Consider the following 24,880-nt stretch of genomic DNA (forward strand, 5'->3'; position numbering starts at 1 on the left):
AGGTTGGCAAGGAATAGGAGAAGGAGGACTGAACCACTCCTTTCTCTCAGGCTGTTTTATGGTACATGTTGTCACAACTTACTTCCTGTCCTCTGTGTCACCTCTTTCTCTTCACCCTTCAACTAGTTTTGCCATAAGTGAAAAAAAATTTTTTTATCCCTTTGGAAAAGACCACTGTAGTTTAATCAAAGAATGTGAATTTGAATCTCAACTGTCCTATTTATTATTTGTATGATCTTGGAGAGGCAGTATTTGTAATGTATAATCTATAATGTAATAGAGCGTCTACATTTTTAATGCCCAAGATGCTTAATGTGCTTATACATAATTGACTACATCTCCCTTACTTGTGTAGAATTTTGGAGGCAAAAACTTTGCCAATCTTTGCTATCCACCCTTTCGCACTCACTGCCCTGGGCATTGAGTTATATTGATCATTGAGTGACCCATTACAAGTGCCACCCAGGTGTCAAACAATGTGAGTAAGAGGGACCAAAATGTCATTATTTTTACCTTTTTGTCTGCAGTCTTTATGTCTGCTTGCTCATCTAGTCTGGATAAAATGAGGATCAGTTTCCCACTAATCAGTATATTGTGTCTTGGTAGGGGTCATGGACTGAGTAAATATGAGCACAGAGTATATATGTGAACAAACACAATCAGGAAGAAACAAAAAGGATAGAGATCCTCAGAGGCCATGAAACTGCTAAAAAGAACATGAGTAAGGTTATCTTTTGAAAGTAGAAGATCTACAGAAAGAAGATCTAGGAGATTCTGGAATTTAATTAAAGAACAGATAGGGTGGAATTAAAGTGGTTTCCTTAATACTAACTTAGAATCCTAGTAATTTGACTTGGAAGGAATTGTGAGGATTATCTAATTCAACCCCACTTTTTACAAAAAAGGAAGTGGAGGTACAAGAAGGTGAAGTGAGTTTTTTAAGGTCACAGAGCAAGGAAGTGACAACCCTATGACTTGGGTCTCCTTCTCTTGGATTTGCTTCCAGGGCTTCCTGAATACTGTCCATCAGGATCATTTATGTTGCCTTTACTAAGCTAAGGCAGCCTTCTAAAACTGGGCATGAGAGGAGAGAAGTAGGGTCTCCATGGTGGCTCTCAGGGTATAGTTAGAGTTGCTGCAGAGAGAAGGTAGAAGGGGCCACGTCTTCATGACCACTTCATCTATAAGACAGGACTATGAATTTCTTCTCTTGTCTCCAGTTTGCAGAAATACCACCTTTCTAACTAGACTATTCCCAGAGTGCTGTTGTATGTCTTTGTGCTTACAATGGTCTCACTTTGATGCCTGAACTACAATTCTCTTCCTCTAACAGCCTCACAAAAACCCAGGTTCCACAACATCTATCCAGCCAGGCACCAAAGCAAAATAAAAAAGAGCAGGAGAAGCTACATTAAGCAGAGACTTCCAGGACACTTTCTCACTAAACCCCCATTCTCAGAGTGGCTGGGGATGGGGCAGTCAGTTAACAAAATAATCATTTGTTAAGTACGTGATATATTTTAGGGTTACAGATATTTTTAAAAAGATTCTGATCTCAAGGAACTTAATTGTAATAGGGGAGACAGAATGTACATCCATAGGTGTATACAAGACATACACAGAGCTATTAGAAGGTAATCTTGGAGAAGAAGGTACTGATTGCCAGGGCGTGGAGGGAGGAAGGGAAGGATGCCTCCTTTACATTGTACTTGAGCTGAATCTTAAAGGAAACCAGGATTCCAGAAAGCACAAATGACCCAAGAAGGGAGATTGCAAAGAATGCAAAGCCAAGGAGACAGGAGATAAGATGTTGAGTATGAGGAGCAGCAAGTGGACTAGCATGGTCCTTGAATAGATTTTCCATAGCCAACCTCTCAATCCTCCTCAGTTAGCTAAGGTTACACTAAGGTTAGTACAGTGAATTGAGACATGTCTCATAGAATTCTTTCCTATCCTTGAATCAATTTGCTTCTAAATGGTCTGTTGCTTTGGAAGAAAAATGTTGGATCCCACCTAGTGGTGGTTGGCACTGGCATAGAAGGGAAATGAAGCTTGCTAACCCACCCAAACCACATGATTTTAGGGATGTCTTCAATCATACAAATCATAGTATATAAACTTCCATGGGGACTTCATGGCATCCAAGCTATCCTACTTGAGCCAGAAAGTTCTGTGAATGAATCCCATGTCTGAGACATACTGACAATGTGACATTGGGTAGGTCACGTCATGGAGACAATAATACCTATCGTGCCATCCCCACAGGATTGTTGTAAGGTTCAAATGGAATGTATGTTAATACGTGCCTAGACTAGGTCTGAGGGGACCTTAAACCCCCTTATTTTAGAGATTAAAAATACCAAGCCCAGAGAAATTTAAATGAATTGCCCAGGGTCACCCAGCTAATAACTATGTGAGGTGAGATCCAGGGCTTTTTGACCCCAGATCCAGTACGTTATCTCTTATTCCAGGCTCCTCTCATGCAAAAGAAAAAATGTTTTTCACACCTCCTCTAAACCTACCAATTCTCATTTGTTGAGTGTTGCCACTAGGGTTCTGATTTAGCTGGGAGTTTGATTGGATGGCAGTTAACCCCCTTTGACAAATCAGAGGCTATGTAATTGACATGAAGATGATGATGGTGACTCCAGTCAGCAATATTCCAAGGTAAGCTTTCAGCTGATAAAACTCACAAGCACAAATAGAGCTCCAGAAACAAGCATTACAAAAGCTTCTTTGGACTTGGGAGAAAGACACATTATTTTTTGGGATTAGCTTTCTCAGCTTTAATGCACTGAACTGTTGGCAGCATTTTACACTTGTTTTTTTTCTTAATATAATCAATCACCACACATGAAAAATTCTCCTCTCTCCCTCCTCCCAATCCCCTTTAAGGATGGGTAGTGAAATAAATATTTTCTTAGGCTGTGAAAGAAAAGAATGCTAAGGTTACATGTAGATGTTCACTTACAGCTCTCCAATTCTTAGATCCAACTCAGAATCAAGTCAAGGGCTCCCACATAGGCCTGCATCCACCACAGAATTCCAAGAGACGGTTGTAACCAAAGGAAACCTCTATCATCCCAATAATAAGTTTGGCGTTAGACTCCAAACATGGCAATGTCAATTCATATTTTTCTTTGGATGTAATAGTCTCAACCTTACTGTCTTCTGATTGTGTGCCTTGATCTTCCTTGTCACCAATGATGGAAGAAAATACCTTTTCATTGAGAAAGTGAGACTCTATAGTCTGTTTTTTTTCTCCCTCATTTGCTCATGTTCCTAGCCAATCACTTGACCTTTGAGATCTTCATTAAGTGGAAGACTCCAGAAGCAGCCTCTGCTTTGCTATTGGCTGCCACCACCCTTGATGCAGGCCAAGCATGGGATTGGTCAGACCATGTTCTTCTCTCAGCCAGGTGAGAGTCCCTTCCCACTGATGTTTGAAATTGTCTTTGGTGTTTGTGCATTGAGAAGGCTGGAAACTCCTGCAGCCACTAGCCATTCAGTTTCCTAAGTCCTTCTGCAGCTCTGTCCATGCCCATGCTAAACTGTGCTCCACTCCAAGCCCAGTGCAAGAGATCCTTCCTGTTGACCTTCCAGATTTTCTCGAGGTGTAAATTTGCTTCAGTATGTCACTCTGTGACTTCTGTTGCCCCAGAGTTTGTTTAGAGTCATTTTTCCAGGTTTTTTTGAGGAATTTGGGGAGAGAGCTCAAACAGGTCCCCACTTCAACTCTTCTTTCTTGGCTCTGCCTCCTGTCTGTTGTTTGCACAGACTCAGGCCTATGGCTTTCTATAGGCAGGAGGGTGATAGAAGAATGATTTGATAACATAAAGTGGAAGTAAGAAACTTTGATTTTTAAATTTTATTGTTTTTTTTTGTCTAATCAAGCAAATCTTCCCCTCCCTGCCCTACTCTGACTTTCAAATGGGATTCTGGCAGAATTTCAAAATTGCCTTTTCCTTTTGGCCTTTGTAACTTAATAGCACAAATCAGAGATGAGAGAAAGAAAGCAAGAAAGAATTTAAAGACATTTAAGGAATGAAATAAAGGATTTCTTTTCATTTGAGGTGTCTTTGGCCATATTTTAATAGTATTTGAGTTCTAAGAGTAGCTCAACTTGGTCCTTCCCCCTTGACTCTGCAGGGATGAGCAACTACCATCCTGTTTTAAAGAGGCATTTCACTTCTAGATTATGGCATAGTGGGAAAAGTTTTGGAGTTAAAGAACTTGGGTTCAAATCTTACCTTTGAAACTTACTACCCATGTGGCTACGGATAAGTCCCCTGGCCTCCTGGTTCTCAGTTTCCTTATTTGTCAAATGAAGAACATGGGATTGATGACCTCCAAGTTTCCTTCCAGCCCTAGATTTAGGGCCCACTGATACTGTGATTGATTTTAAATCCTAAAAGTAGTTCTTGAGTGGTCTTGGTAAAGTCATGTCATTTTTAATGGGTTTCACTTTCCTCATCTTTAATATGGAAAGTGATATCTGAACATTGTTATGGCTCCAAATCTGATTAAAAAACTGAAAAGGCACACAGTCCAGCACAGGCCAGACCAGCACAGCCCTGGGGTTCAGTCAACCAGGAGCAGACCTTGGGAGTAACTGAGTCATCATAGTCAGCTGCTTCCAGAACTCTCAGTCCACATAAGATACAAGGGTAGAACGACTGGTAAAAGTGAGGTCGCAGAGCCTCTTCACTACCATACATGGATCCAGGGCACAGCTCTAGGGGGCAGGCCCAGGGATGGAGCACTAGTGTAGGAAACCTTGTGGCAGCAGTGAAGAGGGGACCTTCCATACAGTTCCAGGGCAGAAAAGAGTGCTTGCAGTTACTCGCAGACCAAAGCACAGGCCAGGAGAGGAGTCAATACCTCTCCTCATATCATATCACCTTCGAAGAACTGAAAACTTACAGGTACTTAGAGGTATCTGAAAAAAGCTTCACAAAACCCCTGAAGCATGAGACAGTTCACTCTCTATACTGGAAGCAGAGCCTTACCTTAACAGAGTTAAAAAGTCAAATAATAGACTGGGAAAATGGGAAAGCAATGGAAAACAACTCTGACTGTAGAAACTCACTTTTATGACAAGGAAGATTAAAACACACTCAGAAGGAGACAGCAAAGTCAAAGCTCCTACATCCAAGGACTCCGAGAAAAATTGAATTGGTCTCAGGCCATGAAAGGGCTCAAAAAGGATTTTGAAAATTAAGTAAGAGAGGTAGAAGAAAGATTGGGAAGAGAAATGAAATTGATGCAAGAAAATCATGAAAAAATGAGTCAACCTCTTGGTAAAAGAGACATGAAAAAGTACTGAAGAAAACAATACCTTAAAAACATATTGGGCTAAATGATAAAAGAAGTCCAAAAAGTCAACGAGGAGAAGAATACTTTAAAAAGTAGAACTGGCCAAGTGGAAAAGGAGGTCCAAAAACTCACAGAAGAAAATAATTCCTTAAAAATTAGAATATAACAAATGGAAGCTAATGACTTTATGAAATATCAAGAAATCATAAAACAAAACCAAAAGAATGAAAAAAAGAAGACAATGTAAAATATCTCATTGGAAAAATAACTGACATGGAAAATAGATCCAGGAGAGATAATATAAAAATTATTGGACTGACTGAAAGCCGTGACCAAAAAGAGAGCCTAGATATCATCTTTCAAGAAATTATCAAGGAAAACTGCCTTGATATTGTAGAACCAGAAGGTAAAATAGAAGTTGAAAGAATCCACCAATTACCTCCTAAATGAGATCCTAACATGAGAACTTCCAGGAATATTATAGCCAAATTCCAGAGTTTCAGTGTCAAAGAGAAAATATTACATGCAGCTAAAAGGAAACAATTCAAGTATTGTGTTATTCAGGATAACACACAATTTAGAAGCTTTTACATTAATAGACTGTAGGGCTTGGAATATGATATTCTGGAGGGAAAAGGAGCTGGGATTACAACCAAGACCCATCTACACAACTAAACTGAGTACAATCAATGAGGGGGAAAATGGACATTCAATGAGATGGAGGAATTTCAAACATTCTTGAGAAAAGACCAGAACTAAATAGAAAATTTGACTTTCAAATAAAAGACTCAAGAGAAATATGAAAAAGTAAACAGGAAAGAGAAATCATAATGAAATTATTAAAGTTAAAGTGTTTACAATACTACATGGAAAGATGGTATTTGTAAGTCATAAGATCTTTCTCGTTACAAGGGTAGTCAATAGGAGTATATACAGACAGAGGGTGCAGTTGTGAGTTGAATATAAAGGGATAATATCTAAAAAATAAAATTAAGGGTTGAGAGAGAGAGGAATGTAGTGAAAGAAAGAGAAAGAGAGAGGTAGAATGGGGTAAATTAACTCACATAAAAGAGACAAAAAAGCTCTTATAGTGGAGGGGAAGAGGAGGGAGGTGAGGAAAAGTTAATAAACCTTACTTACTCTTATCAGAATTGGCTCGTAAAGGGATTGCCATACACATTCAGTTGGGTATAGAAATTTATCTTACCTTACAGGGAAGTGGGGAAAGAGGGGATAAGAGAAGGGACAAATAGAAGGGAGGGCAGATTGGGTGAAGGGGTTGCTTGTTTGTTTGCTTGTTGTCTTTCATTCTTGAAAAGGACCAAAATGACATTGCTATGCAATAATGAAGTTTCAATGTGTTGGACTGCGGCTGATAAGACCAATACAAGCCTGGAATACTCTACCACAGACAGAACACAGATAGTGTGAAAATTTGATGTGGATACTCTAAATTAACACATCTTACATTTCCATTGAGCTGTTTCAATTCTGATTTGCTCATAGAGCACATCTTCTCTGACGTGTGCACGGTAGTCAGAGGCAAAGCACTTTTGAAGAAGGACAGGGTGAAAAGAGAGAGAAACTAGACAAAACAGAAATTACTTAGGGAGGGAAGGAAGCAAAGAAATAAGCATTTATTAAGTACTTACTATGTCCCAGGATGGAGAGAAATACTGTTGGTCTGTCACAACATGTGTTTTGCATGACTACACATGTATAACCTATATTGAATTGTGTGCTTTCTCAAAGAAGCGGGTGGGGGAAGGAGGAAGGGAGAGAATTTGGAGATCAGAGTTTTAAAAATGAAAGCTAAAATTGTTTTTAAGCATAACTGAGGAAAATAAAGTACTAAATGAGAAAAAAAAGAAACTCTAAATCTTTTGGAGGAATATCTGTTCCAGGCATCCTTCTAACAGTAAAGCTTCTCTGGATCCTTGGGAATCAGAAAATGACGCATCCATTTTTCTTTGGAAGTCTTTGCTTTCAGACCAGATAGCCAATGGCAAAAATACCAGGTAAGTGAAACTGATATATGCTCATCTGTTACCTTTTCTTTTCCTACCCCTTTCTTCTGTCCTGTCTTCCTTCATCAACTTTCCCATCCTGTGTCTCTTTCCTATAGGTCTTCACTCTCGAGTCTTTACATTTTCTCCCTTTGTTAAAAGTCATATTTTCCTGCATCATCCAAATGTCTATTTATTTTCCTGTATCCCACTTCAGAAATCTCCAGGAACAGTGGTATTTAAGGTGTGTGTATATACATGTGCATGTGTGTGTCGGGAGAAGGGAGAAGAGTTGGGATTCTGGGGCTTACTAGGGCTCAGAGAAGATTTTACTCTTTAAATATTAGGGACAAATAGAATAGCATTTTTTTCTTTTTGACAGAAATTATTTAGGGAGGGAAGGAAGCAAAGAAATAAGCATTTATTAAGTGTTTACTATGTCCCAGGCACTGTGCTGTGAGGGAGGTCTGGGTTTCTGATTCCATCAGCAAAAGAAACTTCCTGGTGGAGAAGTGTCATGTGAATCAGCAACTCCTCTGTGACCAAGGGTCCTGTGGATTTGGGTGAGGAGAAGGTGCCAAGTGCCCTGGCCATGGTTACACAGCTAGCAGGGGTCTTCAAGTTAGGCATCTGTAAGGCACAGAATCAAATATGGCTGAGTTTGAATCCCATCTCAATTACTTACTATCTGTGTGATTCTGGGCAAGCCACTGAAGCTCTTAGTGCCAGGTTTATCCTATGTAAAATATGGATAGGAGCAACTAGGTAGTATGGTGGGAGCTGGGCCTGGAGTCAGGAAGACTCCTCTTCATGAGTTCAAATCTGGCCTCAGACACTTACTAGCTGTGTGACTCTGTTTGTCTCAGTTTCCGCATCCATAAAATGAATTGGAGAGGGAAATGACAAACTTACACTAGTATCTTTGCCGAGAAAATTCCAGATGGGGTTACAAAGACTCAAATATGACTAAAAACCAACTCAACCACAACAATAACAAAATATGGATTTTTACGGCACCTACCTCACTGGGCTGTTTTGAGGAACAAATCAGATCACACACAATGTACTCTGTAGACCTTTGATCACCAACTAAATCATAGCTGCTGCTCTTATTCCAATCCGCCTGACTCTAAGACCATTATTTGATCCACACCTTGTAAGATTTAATTTAACACAGATATCACTTCATTAATTTTTCATGATAAATGGCATTCATATAATCAGTTCTGGTGAATTGTTCTTCTTTTAATGTTTTCTGATCTTTTATTGACTTGCCAGTGCGCTTGGACAGGCAGGAGCAACTGAGACTAAAGAAACTGGGGAACCATGGGGTCAACTCCACCCAAAGCACAAATCAACAAGGCTCTTCTTAGTAAACGATGGGGCAATCCCCAATGCACTCCTTTTTCTATCTTATTTATCTGTATTTTATTCTTGTGTTATACTGTTTTATGCTGGCTCTGCCATGCTCAAGCTATGTGACTTTGGGCAAGTCACTTTTCTTTGTGCCAGACTCAGTTTCCTCAACTGTAAAATGAGAGCATTATCAAGAGGGCTTGATAATCTCTAATAATATTTCCAGCTTTAATGGTTTATGCCTCTAGGACTCCAATGAGAACAATGGAAAGATCCCGTTCTTTGATGGCCATCACAGCTGAAATCTCTCTCTAGTCTCATTACACCAATGCTGAACTACACATTAATGAGTTTCATTCATCGTAATCGTTGCTTTTGGGAGGGCTGAAATGGGACATTTATTCCTTCTACTCCTGGAAAGAGGGTTCCTTGTAAATGTTGGTTTCCTGAGAGAAGGAACTTCACTTGAACAAGGTACGTTCATTTTGCTCATCTCTAGCTACCATGTAGTGGGGTGAAGGGGTCTAAATTAGTCAATAATAATAGAATTAGATAATAAATGGGTAGGGGTCATGATGATGGTGGTTATAACTAGATAGACTCTGATTTCTCTCTCCCTTTTCTGCCTTCCTAATCTCTTGCTTAGAGAAGGTTTGATGCTCTCCTACATCTTTGCATAGTCTGTCCCCTCCTCACCCCACCCCATAATGCCCTTCCTTCTTATCTCTGCCTCACTGAATTACCAGCTTCCTTTAGAGCATACAGATCAGAAGCCACCTCCTCCAGGAAGCTTTTCCTGATTTCTCCTCCTCTCCAGCTATGTGCAGTGTACATTTTGTATTAACTGATCTTCTTATTTGTTTTATACCACTGCTCTCTTCCCATACAATGGAATTGTCCTGAAAGGAGGAATTACCTCAAATTTCTGTTCACATCTCCAACCCTTGACACTTTTCCTGCATACAGGTGGCCCTTAATTAGTGCTTTAGGGGATGCTGAATTGACTTGCAGCCATCTCTAGATCCCTCTGGTCAATCTCCACCACTCACTTGGCTCAAATTTATACCCTCCTCTTGCCTTTAAAATGAACTTTAACACTTCATTTATTTTTAATGTGATGGAAAAAAAAACCTAGTAGTACATGTTTATATCTGTCTTTCTATCTATATGTATATGTGTATTAAACATATACATATGCCTATATATGCATACATACCTATACCTGTACATATGTATGTATGCGTGTGTGTGTGTGTGTGTGTGTTTGTGTAGGGGGGGAGACAGGGGAGGGACTGAACTGGAAGGTCTTCTGGAATCCTTTCTATAATACAACTGCCAGTTACAGTGCACACAGTATTTATGCTTCTCTGAGAACAGTGGCCATTTTGAAATGCAGCAGGTTCTGTTCCAGTGACCCAGCCCCTGGCAGACAAGTCATAGATAGCTGTCACAAAAAAGGAAAGGATCCCAAGGAGCTGCTGAAAGCATTACAACCAATATGTGTGTCCTGATCTCAGAATAAATACGTTATTAAAAAAAAAAATCTGCCTCACGTTTGAGCATAAAAGTGTAAGAGAGTAAGGATGAGGAAGGCAGCAAGCACTCAAACCACCCAACCAGCAGAGGCTAAAGACTGCCCCAGCGTCACTGGATGCACCTTTCAAGGCCAATATCAATCATCTAACTAGTGTTTAGTAACAGAATAGAACATAGTCAGTTGATGGTGTCACCCAATGTTGACACTGGTGTTTCTAAACTTAAAGGTTGATTGATTCAGTGCTCTTCCTTAAGGTTTTTTTTCTTAAACTGAACTTTTGATTTCACCAGTGTCAGGAAACTACCAGTAAGGAAACATCCTCCATCAATGCAGATTACCACCTCTCCTACAAGTTAGTTTTTGAGAGCTGTTCAGGGCAATGAGAGGTTAAGTGACTGACCCAAGGTCTCACAGACAGTATGCATTAGTGGAGGAGCCTGAACCTTGGGCTTCTAGTCTCCAGGGCTAGCATTCTATCCTCTTCTAGTAGCTATGAGATAGAATAGAAGCTCATTGAGGACAGGGATTGCTTCAGTTTTCTCTTTGGTACCCTAGGATCCAGCAGAGGGCCTGAGACTAGTAGATATTAATATTTTGGTAATCAATGGATTGATATTTGATATTTTCCCTAATTTAGCGGTCTTAAATCTCAGATCCTTTCAGTGCATCTAAAGGGTGTTACTTTTTTTTCAAATCCCAGTTATAATTTACTTTGACAGTAAAAGAGTAAATAAGAACTGTTAGTGACATTTTAATTTTTTTAAATGCTACTTTTTAAATATGCTAACAACTAAGAATGAATATACCTTTGCTTAAACAAATAAAAATCTTGGTCATACTTTATAATAAATTTGAAAACAACTATTATCCATCATTTTCAGTAGACAGTCCTGGCATCCTAGCACACTGACACCTCAAGGCAGTGTAACAACCCAAAAATCTGCTAGATTTTCAAATGGATTAAACCAGAATAATAATAAAAAACCCAACAACTAGTTTCTATTGAAAAATGTAGAAAAGGCAATAAGGAAAACAATAACCTGCAGAAACCAAAAAGCAATGATTCAGCTTCCTTTGAAACTCCTGGTCAATATGTTGCTCATCTATCCAATGTGGTAGATGGTACATTGTTGGCAAATCTGGGGCATTGCTAGGGAAATGTATGAGAAAGCAAAAGGGCCCATACCCAAGAGGCTACTAGTTAACCAGAGGGAAAGGCACAAACACTTGAAAAAAAAGGCACTGGAAAAAATGCAAAGGAAAAACATCTTTAAAAAGTAAGTTAATTCAATTAGTTTGACTCCATATTCACATTTCGGTTGTCCCTGGGTGCTAGAATGAAGGGACTGTGTATAAACATCAACACCATTGTTTAACTATCATTCACTTTTATTGTTTTACTCACTGTTAATAGAACTACCATTTCCTAGTCCCTCAGGTTCACAATCTTAGGGCATCCACACGTCTCTTTCAAGAGCCCACTGATCCATCCTATATAACGTCTCTTATTTAAACAAAATGTTATTAATAACATTTGATATTTTCAGAAATGTGCTGTCCCCATACAACCCTCCCCTTGCCAGAAAGAAAAACAGTTGTGTCAAAGACACCCACACAGAAACTGTGACACAGAGCATGAGCCATTCTGTACCAGCAGTCATCCACCTCTCCACAGAGAGGGGAGAGATAGGTTTCACCGCTGTATTCAGGGACTAACAGAGGTAATAATGATTAATTGTTGTTTGGCTGCATTCAGTATTGTGTAGTATCTTTTTGGTTTCTTAGTCCCAGGTACCTAAGAGTTTTGTCCTTGGACTTGAACTTCTGTGCCTACTGAAGAGTGGGGTGCCAGGCCAGGTGCCATGTGAAGAGACCCCCAGCTCAAGGACATGGTGCTGGTGCAGCCAGTGCAGTTAGGATGGGAAAGCCCCAAATGGTAAAGCCTCCTTTGGTGAGAGACCAGGAAAATCGTGATAATAATAAGCATTTAGATAACTTCTTATGGTTTTCAAAGCACATTAATCATAGTCAGAAAACATTTATTAAGCATGCAATGCGTGCCTAGTGCACAGAGCACTGGGCTTGGAGTCAGGAAGAGTGATCTTCCTAAGTTCAAATCTAGCCTCAGACACTTCCTAGCAGTGTGACAAAGTCCTTTAAACCTCTGTGCCCCAGTTTACTCATCTGTAAAGGGAGCTGGAGAAGGAAATGGCAAACTGTTCCAGTGTCTCTGCCACAAAAATCCCAGATGCAGTCAGAAAGAGTACAAGAGCATAGGGCTCTCTGGAGACAAAGCAAATTAAAAATTCAGTCTCTATTCTCTTTTTTTAATTATTTTATTTGTTTTCAATGTTCTACAATCACTTCCATATAACTTAAATTTTTTCCCCCTCCCTCCCCCACCTTTCTCCCTTCCTCCTCCCTCTCTCCCCACTCCCTCCCTGAGACAGCATACAATTTTATATAGGTTCTACACATATATTCCTATTAAATACATTTTCACCTTAGTCATGTTGCATAGAAGAATTAAAATAAATGGGAGAAATCATAAAAGAAACCAAAACCTAATACAAAAGAAAATGATCTGCTACATTCTGTGATCAAATTTCATAGTTCTTTCTCTGGATGTGGAAGGCATTTTGCCTTAAGACACTATTGGGAAATTTTTAAGTCCTTGCATTGCAATGAAGTTCTAAATCTACCAGAACAGTTCCTCACACACTGTGGTTGTTGCTGTGCACAAAGTTCTCCTGGTTCTGCTCCTTTCACTCAGCATCAGTTCATATAAGTCTTTCCAGGCCTCTCTGAAGTCTTCCTGTTCATCATTTCTTATAGCACCATAGTATTTCATTACATTCATATACCACAATTTATTCAGCCATACCCCAATTGATGGGCATCCCCTTGATATCCAGTTTTTGACCACCACAAAGAGCGCTGCTATAAATATTTTTGTATTTGTGGGACCCTTTCCCGTTTCTATGATCTCTTTGGGATAGAGTCCCAGAAGTGATATTGCTGGTCAAAGAGTATGCACAATTTTGCAGCCCTTTGGGCATAGTTCCAAATTGCTCTCCAGAATGGTTGGATCAGCTCACAGCTCCACCAACAATGCATTAGTGTTCCAACTCTCCCACATCTTCTCTAGCATTTATCACCTTCCTGTTCTGTCATGTTAGCCAATCTGATAGGTGTAATGTGGTACCTCTGAGTTGTTTTGCCAATCTCTACTCTCAATGAATTTCACATTCTAATGGGAGAGACAACATGCAAACAATTATGGTGCAGACCAAATAAAGGGTAAACTGGAGACAATCTCAGAAAAAAGGGATCAAGATTAAGAGGTCAGAGAAGGCTTCCTGTAGAAGGGGAGATTTCAGCTGGGACTTGAAGGAAGTCAAGGAGTCCAGGACATGGAAGTGAGGAGGGAGAGCCTTCCAGCCATGGGCTCAGCCAGAGAAAATGCTCACAATCAAGTCATAAAGTGTTTTATTCCAGTAACAGCAAAGATGCCAGTGTCACTGGATAGCAGAGGCTGGGATGGGGAAAGAGGCCTGTAAAAGTATGAGAAGAATGGAAGGGTGGTGTGGGGGGCGGGACAGGGAAGCAGATCATAAAAGTCTTTGAATGCCAAACAGAGTATTTTAAATTTGATCATGGAAGTAAGAGTGAGCCATGGGAGTTTCTGACCATGCCAAGGGATGGCATGGTCAGACCTGAACTTTAGGAAGATCACCAGTAATACACTAGAATTTATACAGTGCTTCAAAGTTTGCAAAGTACGTTAAAATCTCATCTTATTTGATCTGCATAATAACCCTGGGAGTTAGGTGCTGTTATTACTTTTATTTCCCTCCTGCCTAGGGCCATCTCCAATCTTCCTGATCTATATCTTGCCACTGGACCTAGATGGCTCTGCAGGAGAAAGTGAGGATTTTGCACACTCCTCCCTCACTTTAATCCAATTCACTTGCATGTCATGGCATCAACTTTCTGATGTTGTGGTCCTCTTTGACAATGAAGGACAAGCAACTTTTATTTTACAGTTGAGGAAACTGAGGCTGAGAAATTAAATGGCTTACCCAAAGTAACACAGCTATTAAGTGTCTAATTCTAGATTTGAACTCAAGTTTTCCTGACTCTGGGTCAAGTTCTCTAACTACTGTGCTACCCAGTGCCAAAGGGTCAGTTATTTGAATGGAGATCATGGAATATGAAGCAAACAGTTGCCTGAGGCAGAGAATATATCTTGGGACCACAATGGGAGATTGACATTGCTAGGGTGACGAGGTCAAAGTGACAATCACAATTCTAAGTCAGGATAAAGGGAAATGAAATTGAGTGTGCAAGCAAGTTTGAGCGAAGAAATTATGTGGATCACTACACTTTACCCAAACAGGTAATTAGAACAACTACCAGGTTTGGGATGAGGTGAAGTTAGAAATCTCCTTTGAGTAAAGAGTAGTGGAGTCCAAATCTATATCTCAGAGTGTGCACATAGATAAAAGGTCAGGCCAGGTCAGGAATTTGGATTTTTCCAGTGTTGAAATTCAGGGAGCTGAGATCAGTAAAAATTCTATGTCACAGATATCAGGAGGAAATTTGCAAAGAAGGTTGAGAATTTTGAATTTTCAGTTTAAAAATAAAGCTGAGAGAAGTAGCTGCCACATTGAATAATGGGGTCCCAAAAGATCCCCCAAAATATGTTGAGCCAATTTAATAGTGATAAGGGTAAATTCCAATACTGGGGTTCAAAAATCAATTTGGCTAGAACAAGGGACATAGGAGAGTGATGATAGAGAAAAGTTCACCTGCAAAAAAAATCAGAGGACTTTAACAGACCCAAAGCTCAATGTGAGTGAATACAACAACATAGCAGACAAAAATAAGTTAGGCTGTATTAATTTTTTTTTAATCTAACAAGTTCACAACAGGGAGGTGGTTGGTAGTGATTCAGTGAGTTGATGTAACACTACCTAATAGTTATATTGTTTTAAGTTTCACAAAGTGTTCTATATTTATGTCAACTCATTTGACCCTTACCACAATCCTATGAAATAAGTGCTATTATTATCTCCATTTTACATTTCAGGAAACTGAGGCAAACAGAGGATAAGTTACTTCCCAAAGGTCACATAGCTAGTAAATCTGGGATTCAATTTGAACTCAGGTGTTTCAGACTCAAGACTCAGTGCTCTGTATGCTATACTACACAGCTGTTTCCAAATAAACTGAATTGTACGTTCTTCTAGTCCATATAATGGTAGACAAGTGATTGGAGGCTGTAAAAGCTGAGGTAAAATCTCCCAAGGCCCAATCTGCCTCCCTACGGAGTTGCTTCATGATCTGCTGCTTGTTGGCTCAGCAGATTTGGCAAAGGGCTGTCCACACCTCACCCAGGTGAAACCTCAGCCCCTGGTTGTTCTGTCTTTTCTGAGGTCCTCTTAAGTGGACAACTGCTTTAGCCCTTTATTTTTGCTGCAATACATTCATTTTATGGCAATTTTTTGTCTGTTTGTGGAGGAAATCTGAAGAGCCTGGAGATTTCTGACATACTGCACCACACTCCCAGAATGCTACAAGCAAGAGCCCATTTTGAATAGATACATGGGAAGGATTCTTCAGAGAGCAGACCAAGTCCAGTTTCTTGGCCCTAGGACTTATCACCTTAGTAAAAAGGAAAGAGCTTACTACTTTTAGGACCAGTTTTTCAGGAAGATGGTATGAGTTTATGGAAGGCACTTCCAATTTAGTGTTCTAATCTCAAATGCTTTACAAGGGATAGATAGCTATCAGACTGTTGTCCCTTAATAATAAAAGTGTTTAATCATTATTTTGTCTACTCATACCATGCATTTTAACTCATGAAGAGGAAGATCTAATTCCCATATTGTTCCCCACCTCCCATGTCACACTATGGTAGTTGACTATGGGAGATGAACAAATCAGGTCAACAAACATTTATCAAGAACCTATTTTTTGTGCCAGGCACTGTGCTAAGCTTTAGGGAACCCAAAGGGCAAAACAGCCCCTGCTCCTCAGGAGCTCACCATCGAAGCAGACACTCAGCAAATCATGTCTGTACCATATCTACAGGACAATTTGGAGGTAATGACAAAGGAAAGGTTCACATTAAGTGGTACCAGAAAAAGTGTGATTTTTAACTGGGAAATGAAATATGTAGGAAGATTTCAGGGAAACAATAAAATAAGGATGAAAGGCAGACTTCATGCAAAAGGATGTGTTCTGGATGAACAGATTGACCAAACTATTATCACCAAATAATATGATGGCAAGAGTGTGGGCCAGTCTGGCATCTAGCATAGGCCCTTGAACACATTAGGTGCCTAATAAATGCATGTTGAATTGAGCGGTGGGAGGTGTGACACTAGAGATACTTTGACAGAGGGTAATATGCTATGGAAAGTAGGTCAATTTTACCTAGAGCACTGTGAAGAAAACTGAACACCCTGATTATAGGTTATTAGAATGGAAAGGTTATGGAATTTAAGAGAAAATTTCTTTAGAAAAAGGTTGAATCAGCTATGGTCTGATTCAGGTGAAGAAATGAGCCCCTTTGCTCAAGGTAAAATTTTCCACTGAGATGGATTTGTGCCACTGGGATGGAGGCAGGATGGCAAGGAAATCTCAAATTACCACCTCTCAGAGACTGCTTGGAGTTGACAGGAGTGCCTTGAATGCTATTTCTAGTGGTTGCCACCCAAAGTCTCAGGTGTATAATCATGAAACTGTAATCTTTAATTTTGGGAGAGATTTTCAGGGAAATTCGTCATGGAAGACAGTGAGAGAAGAGCCCCTATGGCGATGCACTAATCTCAAAATGAACTACGTCTCTGGATCTGAGTTCATCGAGTCAGAAGATGAAGTGGACTAGTTCTTTGGGTCATTAAAAGTTCATACTGCCTCTGAACTGGAAAGCCTGGAGGTGATGCTTCATTCGACCAATTACAGACAGCAACAAAGACCTTAGTGTACGCTATAATAATGCCCCATGAAGCCAATGTGTCAGGAAGCTTCCTGCTTACTTAGCCTGGACAACACCATAGCTATTACCTGTTGCTGCTTCATCTCTTAGTTGGTTGCAGTGTAGAGGCATGATAGCTCGCTCTATCCCCAGGCAGTTCCACCTAAGAATAAAATCTTTTAGAAATTTGGGTGATAAGAAGTCATGTGATTGAATGGAGGAGATTCTGTTGTAAACCAATTCAAAATTGGTTTGTTCCTTGAAAAGAGGGCTTACCTCTAATGGTATAGAGGTTGATATGCACAAAATCCCAAAGTCTCTTAGAGCAGAGAATGTAACCCAGAATCACATAGTCAATTTGTACCAGAGGCACAATTTGAATTCAGATCCTTCGGACTCCAAAACTCACATTCTATACATCGTGATATATTGTGAAGTAGAATGTGAGTTCACTGAGGCCAGGGATTGTCTCACTTGTTAGGTAAGTGGTGATGCCAGGGATCCCGCCTTGCATTTATGAGCAATAGGACTTTGGGCAAGTCCCTTAACCCCTCTGAACCTCACTTTCCTCATCTGCAAAGAAGGTAACAATAGCACCCACTTCACACTGATTGTTGTAAGAATCAAATAATATACGTAAAGCAATTCTAGCTCTTCCCAGCGTCTATGACCACAGCGCCTGGCACATAGAAGACAATGGATAAATGCTCGCTATTGTCTGAACGCATTGCTTCTTAGGAATAAGAAGCATAACCTCTCAACACGTAACATCTTAGGGAAGGTGAGGAACAAACACAGAGCTTGGAACAGAAGAGATAATTCTGTGTGACCTGACCAGACCTGAAGGAGTTGGGCTTAAAGGGGCAGGGCTCTTATGACATCTTCTTTTTGCCCTTCTCTTGGCCCTCGTTCTGGGGAGCAGAGGGAGAGGTGTTGATTTTCCTTTTCTGTTTAAGTCTTTTCTGGTGGTCAGAGTGGTAGAACTCCTTCAAGGGATGAAGGACAGAACAGGTCCTGTCTGTCAGTCTGTTTGTCTGTCTCCTTTCCCTCTTTCTGCTTGATTTAGAAATGGGAGGCATCCATGGCACAGTGTCAGGCTTGTCCACCTGGGATCAAAATAATCTAATTCCATTCTATTTGCAGAAATGTGTGGGTGCCTTGTATTTGCAGAGTGATCATAGAGAATGATATTCTCAGTTTACAAAAGTCACTTAGAAAAAGGAATTTGTATGTTTATACTGAACTAGACATTTTGCCCAAAGGTAATATGCTTGAGAATCCAGATCAAATAATTCTTTCCCTCTGTCATTATGTGAAACTGATAATTCACTGACAAATGACTGTCCAGGCCTGATATTAAATACCGATGAAAAGATCCTAAGACGCTGGCCAGTGAGGGTGGGACTCTGGCGAACTTCAGAATCTTCTTGTGTTGGAGGGTTTAGAGCCTGTAATGAATCTGGAAGGCAATATGAACTTAGAATGTTAGCACTTATATTTGAGGAGCATGGTGGAATGAATAGGGTGCTGGCCTTGATGTCAAGAGGCCTCGGCTTCAAGTCCTGTCTCTGATACATATGAGCAGGACGGTGTGTTTGTGTGTGTGTGTGTGTAATGTGTGTGTGTATGTGTGTGTGGTTGTGTGTGTCTCTCTGTGTGTGTAATGTGTGTATGTGTATGTGTGTGTATGTGAGTGTGTGTGAGATCCCATAGAATACGAAAAAATATTAAAGGAAGCCCCAGAGCAGGATGAAAAGAATGATGATAAGTTCAGAAAATGAAATATTAGCTTTGGTGAGAAAGAAAGACTAACTTCTCAATTTCAAGAATGAGTGGAGGGAGTGAGGGTGAAAATCAGTTCAATAACTAGGAGTTTTGGCAGTTGGGGAAAGCCATGTTAATGTTTACTCAATGAAAGTAGCACGTATCAATCGGCATTGGCCACCATCCTGTTACACTAGCCATGCCTGGTTCTGAAGGGGGATTAAAAGACAAAAACATAATCCAGTATTTGCCCTCAAGAAGCTTACAATATTCTGGAGCAAGGTTAGCAACATGTACACAAATAAGTTAACATGAGATACAAAGTGATACCAGGTAATTAGGAGAATGGAGCCCTTCCAAATACATTGACTAGAAAAGATTCTTGAATTAAGCCTCAAAGAGTGCTCGAAATTACCAAGAGGAGAGGGGAGAAGGGAAAAGATTCCAGACAAAGAGAACAGTCTACGCAAAGGTTTGGAGGAAGGAAATAGAACAATAATCTTTAGGAGGAAGCACGAATGTGTCAGATTAATTGGACATAGAATTCATGATGAAGAAGGCAGTGAAATCATTCTGGAAAGAGAGGTTGAAGCCTGACAGTGTAGGGCACCAGAAATGTATGTTTTCTCTGAGGGGTAACAGGAAAGCACTTTGTCTTCTGGATTGGACCTTCACTTTAAGAACACTGGTTTGGCAACTTTACTGAGGGTAGAGTGGAGAAGAGAGAGACTTGAAACTAGAAGAACCAACTTAATTCTACAGCCCAGGCAAGAGTTGATAAGGGTTTGAAGAAGTATCTTGGCCTTGTGAGTAGAGGGAAAGATAAGAATGTGAGAAATATTGTTGAAGTAGATAGAGTCTAAGACTTGACAAGTGATTGGACCTAGGAGGTGAATGAGAGAGAAGAGAATTGAGGTTGATTTTCATAATTATGAACCTGGATGGATGGAAAAGATGGTATTACTCTAAAAAGGAAAAAAAGACTAATTTTAGGGAAATGGTAATGAGTTATGCCACAAACATAAAGATTTTGAGGTACCCATGGGACTTCAAATTGTAGCTGTCCAGCAAGTGATAGGTGATGGGGACATAACTGAGAACTGGTTATGTAAATTCTGGAAAAAACTGAACCTGATGAGAATGTCAAAAGAAAGACTGTGAACAAAGAAAAGGTCAAAGGACAGAGCCTTGTAGTATAGGGAAACATAAATAGACATAGAGGGAGCAAGAAGGGATTGAACCATTATAACCAGAGACAAAAATCTTAACTTGGAGCTCTGCACCCATTAGAAGGGTACCAATCTGATGGAAAGCAATAACAGTACAAGAACCCAAGTTGGTTTCACTCTTGGGGAACTTTTAGCTTAGAATTTTAAGGCCAGAAGCCTCCATAGGCCCCTGGGGTGAAATTGAGCCTTATTGGGTTGTTGGAGGTTGTCTCTCAAAAATCTTGAGCTCATTTTCCTTTTATAGAGCATCTAAACCTTTAGGGAAGTGTCCTAAGACTGGAGACATATGGGTATCTACAATGAATGGTGAACCCCACTAGAAAGGGACAGTCGGATCACCAGTCATGAGCCCTTGTGACTCCTTTAGTGTTTTCCATTTTCTATGGATTTTCCATCTTTCTACAGATTATTCACTGTTCTTATCCTTAAAACTTGTATGGGAGGTGGGTTCCTTTTGCCCTATACTTGAGTTATGTGCTGAATATGTGGCAGAGACATATCATTTGGGACCAAAGGTATGAGATTTTGGGGACAGCCTCTTCATCCAGGTTTAAATTGCTTGATGTATATGTGGAGTTCAAGTGTTCAGGCCATAAGTTGCACATACACATGCTATATACACATCAAAAACAGTGGGAAATTCACAAAGGTAACATATTCATTTGCAGTCTTCAACAATGGATTACTTTTCCTGCACCTGTCTTCAAACATGACATTATTTCTATTTCAAATCATCTTCTCACACGTTTGTCCAACCTTCCTTTCAAAATCATTTCACCAATAAGCTACCTCCCTTAAACATCTCATAATTTCACCCTGAGGAAAAGTCCATATATTTGTCTCAACTGGCTGTAAGGAACCTATAGATATTACATTCTGTGTTGTGAGGAGATTTCACAACAGGTCTCCAAACTTTCCACCATCTGAGGCAAGGATAAGTCCTTGACTAAATAAATGAATGACCTCTGAGTTTCCCTTCAAGGAAAAAAACAAATGCACATATGTATGTTTTTATGTGTATGTGTATACATGTACATGTATATGCACATACATACGTATGTTGTCCAGAGATCACTTGTGACTGTCAGTTCAAATTAAAATGAATGAACTTTATTGGTTCCCTCAGTGGAAAGAACCTGTCAGTTTTGATATGAATACACTGAAGCATGCCAGTTTCAAGTGAGTGTCACAACCGTTGGGGCTGATAGATATGTGAGGTGGCCAGTGGTGAAACTTTGATTGAGAAAGACTGAGATTTATGGGTGATGCCATAAAAGTTCACCAAAGCAGTAATAGTAGACACCCAGTGGATATGCACTCCTAACAAATTTAAATTTCTTGTGTCGATTTCATTTTCTTCTCTGCCAATCATCTTTCTAACTATGCTAATGAAAGCTTAAGAAAACAATGAAATTCCACTGAAATATTGGAATGTTTTTATTCACTCTATTGAATCCTAGGGAAGGGAATCTAAAGCCAAAAATTTGGATAGCTGGGGCCAGATGTTTAACCTTGTTCCTGTTCCTCTGCAGGGATTTGGGCTCCACTAACTTCACAGGGCACTTTGCCTTGAGGCAGGGACTAGAGGGCAAAATTATAATGACCATAGGGCAATGGTGAATTAGTAAAATTCTTCCCCACTGGGAAAGAGTAAAGGGAAGAAGAAATGCCCCCCTTTAAAGTCTAGAAACTAAAATGGCAATTAAAACATCTCAGGCACCAGTGTGGCAGAGAGTGGGGCTCTTTCTGGTGTCAGCTCTTTATCAGTAATCAAGTTGTGCCTGACAGTAAGTCACTGGGGAGACTTTAAGGGGCTGTTTGGAGTTGGCAACAGAACTTTTGAGTCTTATGCTCCCAGTTAGAATGACTTGGGGCAGCTTTGAAAACTTGGGCATGGATCTGAGAAGATAATCAAAATGTAAGAAATTTGTCTTTCCATCTGGGGCTTCCTAAGGCAGGAAAATGACAATGTCTAATAGCAGAGATGAGTAGTAGAAAACTTGAAAAGCAGAAAAATGGAAAGAAAAAATATTGCCTATCCTAGATAAGTGTACTCTAGTGCAGGGGGTAGAGCTCCTGGCTTCTTGACTCTGCCCAAACCAAAAAAATGAGCCCAGTGTGAAGATGGAACACTAACGATATCTGATGCCTATGAGAGAGGCAGTTTGGCCCAGTAGACAGAGCACTGGACCCAAAGTCAGGAGGAACTGGGTTCTCATTCAACAGTAGATAACCTAATAGTTCTGTGACTCTGGACAAGCCACTTGACTTGTCTGAGTCTCAGTTTTCTCCTCTGTTAGATAAAGATGGTGTTGTTTACTCTTTTCAGTCATGTCCTACTTTTTGTGACTCGATTTGGGGTTTTCATGGCAAAGATAATGGAGTGGTTTGCCATTTCCTTCTCCAGCTCATTTTACAGATGAGGAAAATGAAGAAACATGAATAAGGGATTTGCCCAGGGTCAGTAAATAACAAGTATCGGAGGCTGGATTTGAACTCAGGTCTTTTTGACTCAAGGACCAGTGCTCTATCCACTGTACCACCCAGCAGGAACATTTACCTTCACTTGATGTCAAGAAGGTCAAATGAGATAGTGTGTTAGAGAACCTAGTGAACCATGAAGCTCCCTAGAGATGTAAGTTTTTGGTATGATGCTTGGATTCTTTTGCTTCAAGGCTTCACCTTCGTCATAGCCTGTGCCGCAAATTGGTTGTTGGTGTTTTTTCCAGTTAACTGAAGGTCAGGGAACTCTTCCTCAAAAGTTTGCTTCTGGAGCTCCCTAATTGACACTTGTTGTTGTGAAGGAGTTCTATGTGCTCTATGTACATTATAGAGAGTTGCTAGAAAATACTTTGTTAATGTGTGAAACATACACATATACACACATACACATATATATGCCTGCATATACATATATGTACATACATATATATGGTTCACTGTGTTATTTTAAGTTGTATAACTACTATAACTGTTTTTTTAAATCTGGACCAATAATTTTATTAGTGTGAGGGAATTATGGTGTGGAAACTGCCTCTATGGATGCCAGTTATTGGCTCATAGTCTTAGAAGGTTGCTTATTGACCCTGCAAGATTTAGCAACTTGCCCAGGGTCACATATCAGTCAACCAAAAAACATTTATTGGTCACCTACTAAATTCCCAACAATGTGCTAGGTGCTATGAATAAAAACCAAAAAAAAGAAGTATGATTGGTGAGTCTTCATTCACTCCATGAAGCATGGACCAATACTTGTAATGCTGCTTCCTGGCTATCTTCAAGCCAGCAGGCTTCTATTCTTCAGCCTCATCTTCAACCTGGAACTCAAGCTCCCACTCTTGGGAGCCTGGGTCTCAAGTTGAGCATTCACTTAATTTTGCCTAAATACAGATCTGGGATTCTTTCTTGACCATCCTGACCATGACATGCCATTGGCGGTGTCCAATGGGAGGCTGTGGCTTCCCATGTTTCCCCCTCTCATGCCACTTTCCAACTACCTCGGTAATCAAATGAGCAATGAAAGGATTTTTAGAAAGGATATCTTGATCAATTGCCCTATGACTGTGATCAGGATCCCTGTGACAGTCTAAACATCTCCATGGCCACCTTTGCCTCATATGTGTTGCCTTCCCATATTAAAATACAAGCTCTTTGAGTGTGAGGACTGTGTTGTTTGCTTTGAGTTGTTTTCCCAGTGCTTACTATTGTGTCAGATGCATTGTAAATAGTAAATTAATGTCTTTATAGTCATTCATTATATACTCTTATAATTACTATTTATTTCTTTCACGGTTATAATATTGTTATCAATACCATATATGATTGTCATTATTATTATCCTTTGCTAAAATACAATTATTATAATAAATTACACTGCATTATAATAATTGTTTATTGTTTCCATGTGGGAGGATGATGTTCCCCTCATAAAATGTACAATCTATGTAATTTCATATCACTGGTCATTGTAATTATGTATAATCATAATATTATTGTAAACATGATAAAACAACATATCATTAGTTTTATTACAGTGAAAGATGTGGCATTGTGGATTGAAGGTTTGGCAGGGATTCAAGGAGACTTGGGCTCCAGTCTTGTCTGGGACATATACTAGGAATGTGACCTTAGTTAAGTTACTTAACTCCTCATTACCCACAGGAAACTCTCTAAGATTCTCTGTTGCAGATATATATCGATGAAGGGAGTTTCCTTCCACAGATGAAATTATCAATCCAGATCACAAAAATAAAGGATACCACAGTTCTCACTAAAGCCTACTCTAATACTTTCACGTGTCATGGAAGTGACCTTGGATTTTTGGAAGTCTATTTCAGAGGAGAGCAAACTAGTAGAGTCTGTTAAATTATTAACATCACTAAGAAGATGCTAAATTGTTCTAGTAATTGGAAAAGCTTCAAGGAAGGGCTAGATAGTGGACTATATGCCTTATATCTGAGAACCAGATTAAAACTGGAGAAACTCATCACCAAACTGGCCATGGGAAGATGGACTTTTTTAGCCACATTAACTCTCAAGGACCATCTTACTTGAAGTCACAGAGACATTCCAGTCTGGAGAGTGGGATATCTACCTTGAACATATCACAGTTCCTTGAGGTTTGGCATTTTTTATTCATCCAGCATATCCAAGACCTGTCTGTGCTAGAAGGAAATGGATCAAAAGG

This window comes from Notamacropus eugenii, chromosome 6 (genome assembly GCF_028372415.1).
Source record: "Notamacropus eugenii isolate mMacEug1 chromosome 6, mMacEug1.pri_v2, whole genome shotgun sequence".
NCBI lineage: Eukaryota > Metazoa > Chordata > Mammalia > Diprotodontia > Macropodidae > Notamacropus > Notamacropus eugenii.